The following is a 14,464-nucleotide window of genomic DNA, read 5'->3' as shown; positions in this document are numbered from 1 at the left end:
GGGGAGTTCCATATTTGTAGTTCCTTGATTCAGCTTCAGAGGTCCCCTTGTTTCAAATAAGGTAAATAAAGTGATATTTATTATAATAAACATGACGAGCGTGGATTGGTGTACGAGTTTGGAAATAAAAATCTGATTGGGCTAAAATATTTTGTGCAAATGAGAGGGGAAAATTATGAAAGATCACACAAATGTTTTGTTAATTGTACAGTATTTCCCTAAACGAACTACAGCATGTTCCAACTTCCGTTCACAATAATCATTATCTTTTAAAAAAAAAAAATGTTTTAACCGTTTTCAAGATGTTTAACCAACATTGGGTGGCGAGTATGCACAATAAATTTTTGCGTGGAGTTTGTAAGCCGCTGGCTCTGGGATTGTGTTGTGCGTGATTGACACAAGTTGTTTATTTTATTTGTGAGAATGTGTTGTACTCTGGTGGGCTGAGAAGGATTAAGGACTTGCAAAGCGTCTCTTTTCCATATCCTCGATTTATTTGGCTATAAGTATGATAAATTGGGACGATTGTGCACTTTCATGATTCATCTGAACCTCAGTCTATACCAGGACCCTTCCATTGGTGGCCCGTGGTAATGGTAAACCTACCCAGAGTAGAAATATTGCAAATCAAGTATAAACCAACCTCGCACTGATGATACCCATCAACGTTGAAACATGTCTGTGAGTGGTTTGACTTGCTTTGCTAGTCCCATGCTGTGCTTAAAAGCTGTGTGAACGGTGATGCATTTGCTTAAATGGGCTCCATGTGTCTGGATATTCCAGGCAAAAGGTGACACATTGTGTGCTCATTTGCATGCCATTTCCCAGAATCCCTTGCTGCAAGGAGTGGGAGCACTGTATGCTGGGTGATAATGGTGAAAGGCAGGGTTGCAGATCTGTCTAAGACGTGAATGTGCTCACAAGTGATATTCTTTATTGGCTATATGCTAACGGTGCAGGTTTTTTGCTCCCTTTTTCACCCACCATAACTTATAATATATATATATATATATATATATATATATATATATCACACAAAAGACTAAGACAATCCCCAAAAGCAGCACTCTAAATATACCACAAAATGACTGATAACATAATACCAAAAGACCAGGAAACTAATGTCAAAATAGAAAATGAATAGATTTTAATAGCGAGCAAAAAGAACACTAACATTTAAAAACATATACACACCAAGGGCAGCAAAAAATACAAAAAGACTGTGACTGACTAAAATTTACAAAAATCAATAATGCTGAAAAATAAATCAAAAGCAAAAAATGTGTCTGCACAATGAGCCTGATGACTATATAAAGCGACACAAAGAAAGCTGAATATTTAAAAAAAAAAAAAACCTGGTAAAGACCTAAGCTATATTTACAGTTTTGTCAGTGTTTAAAAACAGTTTGTTTTGGGAAATCCAGTATTCAAGTCTTGAAAAAGCAGATTAATGTCCAAGGGCTAGGGCTGTGTGCATATAAGATTGTGTAATCCGCATTGAAGCTCCCTTACAAGCTGTAGATAGATCATTGATGAAGACTGAAAAGAGTAGGAGCCCCAAAAAAGAGCCTTGCGGGACCCCAAAGGTGACATCCAAGGTGTTGGAGTTAGAGACAGAGATAGACACACATTGGTAGGAGACACACATTGGTAGGAGTGAAACAAGTGTGTTCCCCTATTCTAGAGCACTGAAGCTTGATTAACAAGATAACATGGTCAACGGTATCAAAAGCCTTTGCAAAATCTAGGAATATTGCATCAGTCTGTTGTCCCAGTTCCATTCCACACTGGATCTCATTGCAAACTTTTAGTAGGGTAGTTACTGTGGAGTGTTTGTGGCGAAAACCAGTTTGGAGTTGGCTAAGGAAAGTTGTCTTGGTGTAATAATCGCTTAATTGGCAGTGGATAAATTTTTCCATGACTTTGAATACTGTTGGGAGAATATAGATTGGTTTGTAGTTGGAGACTAAGGGCCTTATTCAGAGAGGGTTGATAAAAAAAATCGCCAGGGAATTTAAAATGACTGTTTTTTGGGTGTTGCTATCACGGTATTCAGAAAGACTCGATTACCAGTGATAGCAAAATTCCCAAAACGGGCGAGTTGCTGCCAGCGAGAGCATCGAGCCTCTGAAAAGGCCTGAACCGGCGATTCATTTCTGCTGCAGAGAGAGCCGCCTCTCATAGCGGAAATGTCGCCCGAAAATTATTTATTTAAATATACATTTCTTTCATAGTGTAGATGTGCAGGGGGTCTCCGGAGCTGAACCACGTTGGTTTTATGTCCGGGGACCTCCTGCTTCCCGAGATACAGGCCACTTTAGGGGGTGCCGGTATCTCCTATGCAAGGAAATGTCCCGGTCACGTGACGCGGGACATTTCAATGAAGAAGGATACCGGCACCCCATAAAGGTGCCTGTATCTCGGGAACCAGGGGGTCCCTGGACATAAAACCAACGTGGTTCAGCTCCGGAGACCCCCTGCACATCTACACTATGAACGAAATGTATATCAATAAATATTTTAATAAACATCAATACACGCCCCCCCTCCGCCCAAACCCATACAGTACAGTATTGGGCAAAATAACTATTATCCAGATATGGATAATAGATTATTTGCCCATTATTAATCACTGCATTAGCATACAAAAATAAAGTAAATAAATACAGTTATACTTACCACAACAGCAGGTCCCTCTGTCCTCCGTAGCAAGAAAGCATATATACATAATAAAGACATTCTAATGGCCCCTAACCCCTTAATCACCTTAGCGGTTACTAACCGCTATAGTCATTAAGGGGTTAACCCACCCTGACCCGATACCAACCCGGGAGGCCTAAGCACCCACTCTGACTGACTATACCCACCCTATACCAATTGAGTAGTATAGTGGTACATCATACCCATATAATAATAATATGGGCATGATAAGCCTCTATAGCACTCAATCGGCACCCTAATGACAATAAATTAATACACAAGACACACAGTAATAAAACGTAACTGAACTCCAAAAAAAACACACTTCACTAAATAAAAACAGTAGCCAGCTAATCCAATGATGCCAGCCAATCAGAATGGCTGTGCTTAATTTCCCTTTAACATGACGTCACTAAATCCAAGATGGCCGCTGTGCCACAAGGTAGTTCAGCCAATCAGAGTGTGGAATTGGTTCCCACGATCTGATTGGCTGAAATACCATGTGACGCCGGCTTCGTGACGCCGGCTTCGTGACGTCATCTTAAAGGCAAATGAAGCACAGCCATTCTGATTGGCTGGCATCATTCCCTTTAAGTGACGTCACGGCAAAAAAAAATGTTTTAAGTCGGAACATGGTTTTAACAGCCAATCAGGTGGCTGTTAACCATTTTGAGGGTACTTCTGCGACACACTTTATTCGAGCAAATACCCAGTATGTACCTGGCAGATACCTGGAATGCGCCGCTCCTCACCTCAGACAAGCCCCGTTGCATTTGCCTTCCCAGCCATGGTTCATGCCTGGCTGACGGGCGGCTGATCTGTTAAATGATAATTATTAGTATTTAATAGGCTGCAATGCTTCGCGTGTCTACCAGATGGCATAAATTCATGAATTGTAATGCAGTATATATATATATATATATATACTGTGCAGTATTGCAGCCAGCGGGAATAAAATGCTTCAATCCCTGCCTGGAAAATAACGCAATGCACTCGGGCAGAAAATAGTCACAAACCTCAATACACCCGAGTATACCCGAATTCGTGGGACTAGCCGAGCTCGAATAAAGTGTGTCGCCAGTGTAAATGTGACGTCAAGCCATATTTAAGGCCGTGACGTCTCATTTGAGCCCAAGAAGCCGACACGACAGCATCGGCTGGGATTTAACATGGGGTATTTTGGATTGACAGATGAAGAAAGAAGATAAAGAAGAACAAGAAATGGTTACAGATGAAGATAGAAGAAGGTGATTAAAGAAAGAAAGAAGATTGGGGTACCTGAGCCAGATCTTTATTGCGGATGGCATCGGATGCTGTTGGAGGCCTTCAAGGTACGTGAGCTTCCTGTTACCCCGGGAGTCGGAGGGCCACCGCTTCTAATGGTAAGTAATATATTCAATGTTTGTAAATGTCTCTTTTTACAGGTTTAATCTTCGGATGTGTTTTTTTATTTTTTGGGGGAGGCACATTGACTGATGATATATTAATCTGCACCTCTTTAGGGTACAGATTAATACATTATTATGACAATATTTGGGGGACATTTCTCGCTTGTTATTGCTGTTGCTTTTTTTCATTGCAGTTTATTATGTGGATGTGATTGTTTGCTTGTTCATGCTTAATGTAATAAAAGGTTTGCGATTGGTGTTCGCTTGTATTTAATGTTATATTATGTTAGCTAATGTGTTTTATGGTTACTTCAGAGATTGTTTTAATGGTTACATTCATTAATGTTGGAGTAATTCATTGTTTGGATTGGTTACTGTTACTATTAATTTTGAGTTGGTTTAGGAATTAATTGGTTTCATTGGTTAATGGTTTAATTAATTCATTGTTGATGTTGTAATTGCTTCTATTGATTGGATTAGCTGGCTACTGTTTTTATTTAGTGAAGTGTGTTTTTTTGGAGTTTAGTTACGTTTTATTACTGTGTGTCTTATGTATTAATTTATTGTCATTAGGGTGCCGATTGAGTGCTATAGAGGCTTATCATGCCCATATTATTATTATATGGGTATGATGTACCACTATACTACTCAATGGGTATAGGGTGGGTATAGTCAGTCCGGGGTGGGTGCTTATGCCTCACGGATGGGTGAAGGGGGTATTAGCCCTAAGGATGGGTGGTTAGACCTTGCGGGTGGGAAGCAGTTGGGTTAACCCCTTTATTACCTTAGCGGTATTAACCGCTAAGGTAATGAAGGGGTTAACTCCCCCCGCAATGCCTAAACAGCCACTAAGGGCCAAATTCCTTCTTCACCCACCCCCGCTAGCCACAGTATTGTATTGTATGTTTTTACAGTAAGTCTGGCACGGGTGTTTAACCCCTTCATTGCCTTAGCGGTTAGCCGCTAAGGTAATGAAGTTGCTGTACATGCATGTTTCCTGCCTCGGATGCATGCCGGGGGGGTCCGGAGCTGCTATTAATGGCTATCAGCTCCGAAGACCCCCGGCATCAATCCGAGGCAGGAAAGGGGCCTGATTTTTTCTAAGTCCCGACACATCGCAGCTCATCGAGGCATCTCCCCACCAATGTACCAAAAGTTTTGTGGTGAATTGGATTTGGGGAGAAGAACGCCTTTTAGGGCTGCGATGGGCCGCGACAGCCGACTCGCGGGTCTCTGAATCGCGCGAGTTTATCAACCCTCCGAAAATGGTCGATAAGCGGCTGATCACCGCTCAGTTGTCGAATTTCGGATGGTGATAAAATTTTGCGTCGATACACGCCGTTATCGAGCACTTATCGAGGCTATCTGAATACGAGTGGCCATTTTGGTCGATAAGTGCTCGATAAGGGCCTTATCGAGGCTTTCGGAATAAGGCCCAATGTTTTTGTTCCCACTTTTGAAAATGGGGACAACTCTGGCCAAGTTTTCCAGGTCTGCGGAATATGACCTGAAGACAAAATAGAGTTGATCAGGGAAGCAAGCGGTATGACATTGACTGGGACACCAAGTCCTAAGCCCTTTAGTTGCACTAGGTCAGGTCCACATGGCTGTTTTAGTTTTAATGTTAGGAGCGGGAGCGCCTGTATAATTAAAACTGAAGCATACATTTTATGCTGGTGAAACTTGGCTGACCTTAATGCAGCTGATGTGGTGCACTATATATTATAATTCAATCAAGAAATAACTAAATGCTTTGGCAGTGTTTCTTTGTCATTACAACGATATAAAAAGTAATTTGCTACCAGGCGTGTTTTTGTCCAACCGCTCCTCTTTGAAATTAGCTTTCGTGCAGCATAAATTATTAGTTTATGTTCGGCATTACTCCCTTGTTATCGGTGTCATTGTCTTGGTGAACAGATCGCAGAGTAGTAATCATGATGCTACTTTCTGTGTGTTGTATAAAATAGGGATGATTATGAGCCAAAAACAATAAATTAGCCCTATCTCTCAATGTTTTTCTTGACTATTTTCAGAAGGTTGGCAGGATAAAGCACCATTAAAAATAAGAGTTGTTCCCATGATCCTTTGCCCTGTCAGAGCTAAACAATCGTTGGCTCATCTTGCTTGTACAATTTCCAATAATTTAATAACCATTTTACGTCTGATAAGACTGCAGTTTTGAGGAGCAATTCAAAGTGTGAAATTACCATTTATTTATATTATCAAGCATAAAATTCTGTTTTACAGATGTACCAGACTTTATTGGTCTCTATGGTGGGCTATGTTTTGACATTCTGCATTATCACTACCCTCAAATATAATGGAAACTCTGTGATATTTAAGTAATAATCCGCGAAGAACAGGGCATAACTGGCCAATAATGCCCTGTTCTAAGGGGATTATTACTATTATAGTTGTAACAGTGTTTCCCCCACCTGATGGGAGATTCCCCTGTTACCAGGTGTATGGTGCATGCTACCTGTAGGCCCACAAAAGGCTAAGGTATCTGCCGATGTTTGTGGGGACTGCAGAACAGGCTTCTGGGTTACATACCCAACATTTACTCCATGGTAATCAGAGCCTCCACCTGCTGTAGGCTCCAGATGTATGAAAGTAATCTCCCACAGTAGAACGGACTCCTCTCCCCCTGGAAAGATTACACACCAGGCAGGAGGTATAATAACAGGAACTGGTTTATTCTCTTCTACTCCCAGCGCAGTCACTTGGCAACTCTGCCCAAGGCAGTCACAGCTCTGGTCTCAAACTTCAGATGGTTCCTGGACCATCACTACGGGTCAAGGGCCCCCGCAGCAGTCCTAGCTCTTCCCTGAACTTCGATCAAAACCAGAGGTATAGGTAGTAACTCCCCGAATGGAAGGGCACCTGCCCCTGCCAGTATACAGCAGCCTGGTTGTGACACCATGTCTCTCTCAAGGGTAGAGACCAACTCATAATTTGTGGATGCAACCCCCTTGAGTACAGTAGGGGGAGGGTACCAGATCTGAACACAGGATTGGGCCACCTCAGACCTAATCCCACCTCCCCTGTCACTCAAGAGTACTGCCTGAGTGTGGAAGACCCATGATTGATCCCAACACTCCCTGCTGTTACCAGGACTGATATGTCAGTATAGGGTAGAATAGTAGACACACCCAGCCATGTCTACATAGGCTAAATGTACAGTAGGCGTATTTAAAAAAAAAAAATGTTCATAAAAAAGATACACTTTTGTAGTCATTTTGATTTTTATCAGCATGATAGTCTACATTCTTATGCTTTGACTGTAAGCTTATTAAAAGGAAATTGTACATACACACATCCCATATATATATATATGTATGTATATATATATATATATATATATGTAAATACAACTGTATGCTCATCTGCATGTCTTAGGCAGGTCTGCAACCTCGCCTTTCACCATTATCACCCAGCACACAGCACTTCCACTGCAGCAAGGGATTCTGGGGAATGACATGCAAATGAGCACACAGTGCCACTTTTTGCTTCAAAAACCATTTTTAACATGGTTCCCTATAGGCTTAAGCTTGCTGCATGGTCACAGCTTTGAGCACAGCCAAGGTTAAGGTGCATAGCCAGAAAACCCACCCACAGACAGCTGTTTTGACCTTAATGGGCCTCATCAGTGTGGGGTTGGTTAACTGGGTATGCAAAGAAGGTAAAGGATGGGGTTTACCATACTGAGTTAAGTTATGGTGAGTAAAAAAAAGTGACAAAAACCCTCCACAGCAAAGCAATTATGCAAATGTAAATATTTACATTTTTTTTATTTAGATTGATTATCTTTATTTTTTGTATATTCTGTATATATAGTTTCTTAGTAATTTGTGGTTTTTCTTATATGTATGTGACATCATTAGGTATCTCTATTTAGACCAGTCTGTCCCAGGTTTTCTTTCTTTCATTAATTAGTGCTATTATCAAGCAACTGCGCTAATTTATTTTAAGTCCAATAGGAGCTCAGTACTTTCTATTTAGACCTACCTGTGAGATAGGAATTCATCTCTTTGATAAAGTCCCTTCACGGGACGAAACGCATTAGAGGTTTTTCCATGTCTACTATTTTGTACCAATAAAGTTTTTTGATATACTAACGCTTGGTTGAGCTTCACGGAGGATTTGCAGTGACCGCTGGGATTTCTCTTTTTGCCACTCTTTATTCATAACCTGGGATTATATACTGCATTTCTCCTTATTTTTTCCCGAAGAATGGAGAAATGGCTGATTATGTAAATTAATTGAGGCTTTAACCATTTCCCTGCCAGATGGTCTTGCAGTGTATTGGAGATACAGTATACTGTATACTAGTTTTCTGCACTGGAAGTGCATAGAAATAGTTTGCAATGCATTGCAAAACCCCTGTGGCTGTGAATGGGTTGAGTGGTTCATAACGACCTCCAACTCTTTAGCAATCTCTAGCATTGAGGGGATAACTGTCTAATAGCCCTCATGTATTTAAGGAACATTTCCATTCATTTTCCACCAGACTGCTGGATAATCCTCCTTGCATGCTTCAACGCTGTAATGCAATGTCAACTTTCATGTCTGTCCAAGAACATTTATATTGGCTTCCAACAAATTCCTCTTTGATTTCTTTTTTTTTTTTTTTTATAGTACTAGCTTTCTACTTGACACACAATATAAAAGGATTATTTACATTTTTCATCTCTTGCCATCATATTTCCAGTGCCTTTTTGTTTTGTTTTTTTTACTGTTTTGTGAAAGTAAAATAAATGGTCAGGCTTGGGCTGGCGGAAGGCTTGTCCGCCAGAAACCTACGTTTCTTACGTTACTAGATTGGGAACACCCCTTCAAGAACATCTACTGTGTGCATTTCTATGAATGCCTCAATAAATGTTGAGAGAGAACGTGATCTTCGCAATGTTCATTTTCAGAATCAGAATTGGAGGAACGTTCTACAGTTAGACAAACTGAAAGAGCAACTTTTAGTCTTCTTCTGAGTAAGTGTAAGCTTTGCCCAGGTCCCTCTATGTGTAAACAGTCAAGTGAATTATTTATTGAAAACCAAGCCATACGCAGTACAAGCTTCCTGCATTAGCAGCACAGCACTCCCAGTAATACTGCATGAGCTGTGTGAGCTGAAGTCTCAGAAGTGGCAGCTCCCGGGATCAGATTGGTAGCAGTTTTATTCTTATTAGTTGTTTTTAAGAACTGTGTTGGCTTTACTAAAGCTCGGAAGAACTGTGGTGCGGGAGACGTATTTATACTTCCTGTACGAATGGCAGAGCTGTGTGAAGCTCCTCTAGTGACATGAGTCATGACTCCCCATGCCTTGACACCGTTCCCCTCCCTGTGCCTTAAACTATGTCCCCATAGTCGATAATTGGCATTAACATCTACTGTGCGATACGCTTTCTGACCAGCAGACTTAGGGAGGATTTGTTCCTATAAAATACAGCTAGTTTGGCATAGGTCTTGGATATCAGGGTATCAATGCGCAACCCAAATGTTAAATGGGAGTTAAACCCAAGTATTTAAAACTAGTAACAGGGGCTAGGATGATATTAGCGTTGCTATTGATCTTGAGCTCATTCTTTGGAAGCTTTAAATGTACGTTCAAAGCATTCCTGGATGGGTTCTATGGGATGCCAGGGGGCGTGACTATCCCATACCAACCAAAATATATGAAATATGGAATCATGGACTTGACAGCAATGCTGATGTATAAAGTGTTGATACCTGCAATCGTGGCAGGAAGACAAACGCAATGAGGCCAGACACCTGAGGTCTAGCAGGTAATAAGAGACCTAAATCCATTTGTCGCTCACATTTAGGGGCAAGACGGTCATACTTAGTCTCGTTGCGTCTGTCACGACTTCCTGAATTTATTGATGGGGCATACTTGTGTCTCGGTATTAGAGAAGGGAAGTTATGAGTGCGTTTATACATGTAGAAAAACCGTAAACGTCGTTTGGTAGAAGGAAGTTTTTTTTTTCTTTGTCGTAAAACCGTCAATCTCGCAGTTTATTTACGACAAGGGCGGGCTTATGTTGTTTCAATGTTGGAAAAATAGTACATAAGTCTTAGCAGGGTATTAAGAAAATCAGACTTCAACAGAGGTGTTTTGGAACAGACACGTGAAGTCTCATTTTGGCGCCAGTGACCTCTCTGGGAGAAAATCCTAACATACAAATGCAGCCACGGATTAACACAGCGGGGGACCCTGGCAGTTCCATTCAGTTTGAATGGGACTGCCAGGGACCCATCGCTGTGTTACTCCGATGGGCCATTAGTCTGTCTGCAGAAATGTCACAGAAATGTTGCAGCATTACTGGGAGATTGCCTCAGATTTTCCAAGGCAAGTGTTCGGATACTCGTGGCTGCATCTGCATGTCAGGATTTTCTCCTAGGGAGGTCACTGGTGCAAGGTGGTATATGGGGACGGATTTAGGGGAGATATTACTCATTAGAGGGGACCTATGTGAAGGTGAAGGGTGGGACACCTTGTGCACTGTGTATTAACCCTTGTCCCGTATGCAGGTCACATGCTCACTGGTGTGTCGTATGTGACAGGGTCATTAGCATCTTATTTGCATATGCGTTGCCTTAACATCTGTATATATGTATCGATATGTTATTTCTGTGGTTGATTCTAGTTTATTGTAATGTTATTCTCTTTAGTGCATAGGTGTTAGGATTAGCGTAACGTTAAATAGACTAACGGAGCTTCATGCACCTGGCCCTATGAGTCCAAAAAAGGAAAGGCCATTATACGTATACATTTTAATTATGTATTTGTAACACTGTTTCCCCCACCCCCCCTCCCCTTCTGGGAGATACACTGCATTACTGTGTTAGTGTGGTGCTGAGGCATACCAGCTGGTTCAGGAGAGCTGAGTAGCCACGATGGTAGGGGGCAACAGGACAGGCTTTTGGGGTTCTCTGGCTCTAGATCTTCAGTGCTTCAGCACTTTGATGGGCTCCTGGGATGCAGGACGTCCGCTCCCACCACAACACACCTTACCCCTCCTGCCCAGGAACTGACACCCAGGCAGAGGTATAGTGAACAGATATATTTATTATGCATCACTGCAGCTCTTTATTGCAGCTTAGATGTTGATGTTCAAATTCCCAGGACTTACCCCGATATTATCGGGCCTTGAGTCTTGATGGTCCCCAGGCCTCTCAGACTGAGGTGGGCCAGCTCATCCATGCCATGGGAGAGTCTGACAGCCCATGCTCTCACCTTCACAGGCAGAACAAGACTAACTAACTTTGCAACACTCACTTGGAAGTCTCTGGAAGGGGTGGGCTCATGAAATGTACCTATCACTGTACCTATCACTGTACACAGGCCATGAGTCACCACCTTACTTCTTTCACTTACAAGTGAAGCATAAGGGGGGTCACTAGCCCATAGATTAACCTGTTACTGTCTGGAGTTAACAGGACTTACATAACAGATACACTATGTGGGGAAAGAAAGGTAATATGGGACAAACCCTGTTACATATTCTTCAATTACAATGTATTAATCACTTCACTGTCAGAAGAGGCAGCAACACACTGGCACTGAGGATTTAATACAGCACTGCATGTGTTATAGAGAGGTCTTGTTAATACAGGAGATGTTTTGTCCTAATATAAATCAGTCATTCAGACAAGAAGAGATCACACTGTACCCAACACTTGCACTATCGAGCGTCAAGCTGAATGTTTCGGAGGGCCTGAGAATCGTAGCTCTCAGAAAGATCTGCAGGATTACAAGTAAGATTTATGGAGCTAGCTGCAGACTGTAATACAGATATAAAACAAAGAAAAGCCCAGTGAATAGGAACCTAGGTGGATATATAATAGAAAATGCAGCTCCAACCTTCACAAGGACTGTGTTCAGTCTACAAACGTATATGGTTTCTATGGCTACACTGTGTACTGCCTTTTCTTTTTTTGAGATTACCACAGAAGACAAGGAGGAGGAATCGTCTGAGGCAGAGCTCATTCTGACCCCCGGTTTCAATTTGGTTACTGATTTGCACTTCAGTACAGTAGAAACTATAGACTCTAATACGGGGCTGTTAAACTCACGACCTGCTGCCCAGAAGGTGTCGCCATGCGGTCCCCGCCTGCTGAGCCGTCAGGAGGGAGGGGGGCGTGCACCAGCTGTGACTGGAGTCCCATGCCTGGCAATAGTGCGGGCCCGGCTGGCCAGCACTGCCAGGCTTTCGGGACGCCTCCTCCAGCTGCGTGTATAGGGTTGGTAAGGGGGGCTGGTGTGACAATATTGTGGGGAAGGAGAGCTGGTGTGGGGCAGAGGGGTATTGGGGAGGTGACGCTATGGTGTGTGGGGGGGTATTATGGGGCTATTGGATTATGCTATTTATGTAGGTAGCATATATGGGTGCCCCGCTACAGCTAAGTAATTGTAGGATTAAGTAGTAATGAGGGAGGGGTGCTGTTGGGTAGGTAATAATGGTACACACAACAAAGAACAGAAACCCAACTTGAAGCACTCTTCCTCGTAGAGCTGTATTATTGGTGAACTGATTAAAATAATATTTTTTATTGATATATTAGATAGGGTCCATTGTCTATTGGCTGCACAATATTTTGTTGGACAAAACAAAGAAAATAACCCCTCCAAAAGCGCTAACCTACACTAAATAAATTATTAAGTGCTAACAATAATGTGCTAAACAATATTCTGTGCTAATGCAAACATCAAAGTGAGAACAAAATCAGTGAAACAAGCACCTTGGTGACAATAATGACAGGTTATTCCAAACCTGATAACAATAGTGCACAAACAAATATAAAGTCCCCAGCGCTATAAGTCCAAGATACTGTGATCCTAAAGGAAGTCTCTGATCTTTAAGATGGTAGTTGGGCTTGGATAAAGATGCTCCAGATGGGATGGTGTCCTTAATGCAGATAGATACACCGTCTGAAATACAGATGACAGACACACCTGATTGCGCAGCGTATTTCTACAATCAGAGCCCTATCTGAGATTATGAAGAATCCTACTCACATAGTATACGCCAGTATGTTCAATGGAGAGAATCTGTAATGGCTCCCCTTCTCCTCTACTCCTCTCACGAACCCCACGTGGAGACAGCTTGCTGGGATCAACCTCAATCCTCAATGGCGTTAGATTTTTTTTTTTTTTTTTTTTCTAATTCAACTCGGTGTAATTTTCGCAAATATTTCCAGCAGTCTTGGCTGCAAACTGAACCAAGGGTTCCCTCTGGGATGACCCGCAGTCTTCATGACATGCGCCTTGGGATCAGCTGCATGAGAGTTGCTGCTCATTCTGATCCTCCCAAGGGGGAGAGAGAAGCTTCATTCTGCTGTGGGGGGCACGGAAACTCCCGGCACATAGCACTGAGGGCACACACACACACAGAGAGAGAGAGGGAAGGGGACTGGGAGAAGCATCTGCAGCAGCCTACCCACAGCAGCCCAGAAATAAGCAGCCCTCCTTATCACACTGGAAGCATGTATACATGCCTCTGTATCTCCGGAACCGGGGGATCTCTAGAAGTTGAAGACTGCGGGTCATCCCAGAGGGAACCCTTGGTTCAGTTTGCAACCAAGACTGCTGGAAATATTTGCGAAAATTACACCGAGTTGAATTAGAAAAAAAAAAAAAAAAGAATCTAACGCCATTGAGGATTGAGGTTGATCCCAGCAAGCTGTCTCCACGTGGGGTTCGTGAGAGGAGAAGGGGAGCCATTACAGATTCTCTCCATTGAACATACTGGCGTATACTATGTGAGTAGGATTCTTCATAATCTCAGATAGGGCTCTGATTGTAGAAATACGCTGTGCAATCAGGTGTGTCTGTCATCTGTATTTCAGAAGGTGTATCTATCTGCATTAAGGACACCATCCCATCTGGAGCATCTTTATCCAAGCCCAACTACCATCTTAAAGATCAGAGACTTCCTTTAGGATCACGGTATCTTGGACTTATAGCGCTGGGGACTTTATATTTGTTTGTGCACAATATTTTGTTATTTGATTTTTCCACATATTATACTACGAGAATCATCAGCGCTCCCCTTACCAGGAAGAAGAAATATCACTGCTTTGTGCTGCGTAATAGCAGAATTTTGTGCAACTAGCATGTGAGAGCTACTTTTTACTACTGTACATCTTAAAATAAGTCCTAGGGTTTAAACAAATTAACACTCTCTCAATGAAACTCTCCCAGTGCTAGGTTGTTTTGTCTTGCTCTGCGCATCGAGTTTTGGCTTCTGATGCAGCTGAAGAGGAACATTCGGTCACTAGAGGGGTGTGTGAGCCACATTTGTAGGTCACAGTGTTCTACGGTTTGAACGCCATATGTTACATCCTGCACAATTATACTAGGGAATGGACATGGGACGTAT

General features: G+C 42.3%; 1 protein-coding gene across 3 annotated transcripts in view; it reads left to right on the top strand.

Annotated features, from left to right (window-relative positions):
- The window catches only part of ATG16L2 (autophagy related 16 like 2), a 107,882-nt gene that overhangs the window by 39,878 nt on the left and 53,540 nt on the right, over window positions 1-14,464 (top strand). The window lies entirely within an intron of this gene.

Source organism: Ascaphus truei, chromosome 3, assembly GCF_040206685.1.
Source record: "Ascaphus truei isolate aAscTru1 chromosome 3, aAscTru1.hap1, whole genome shotgun sequence".
In the NCBI taxonomy this organism is placed as follows: Eukaryota; Metazoa; Chordata; class Amphibia; order Anura; family Ascaphidae; genus Ascaphus; species Ascaphus truei.
This window is presented reverse-complemented; position numbering and strand designations above follow the sequence as displayed.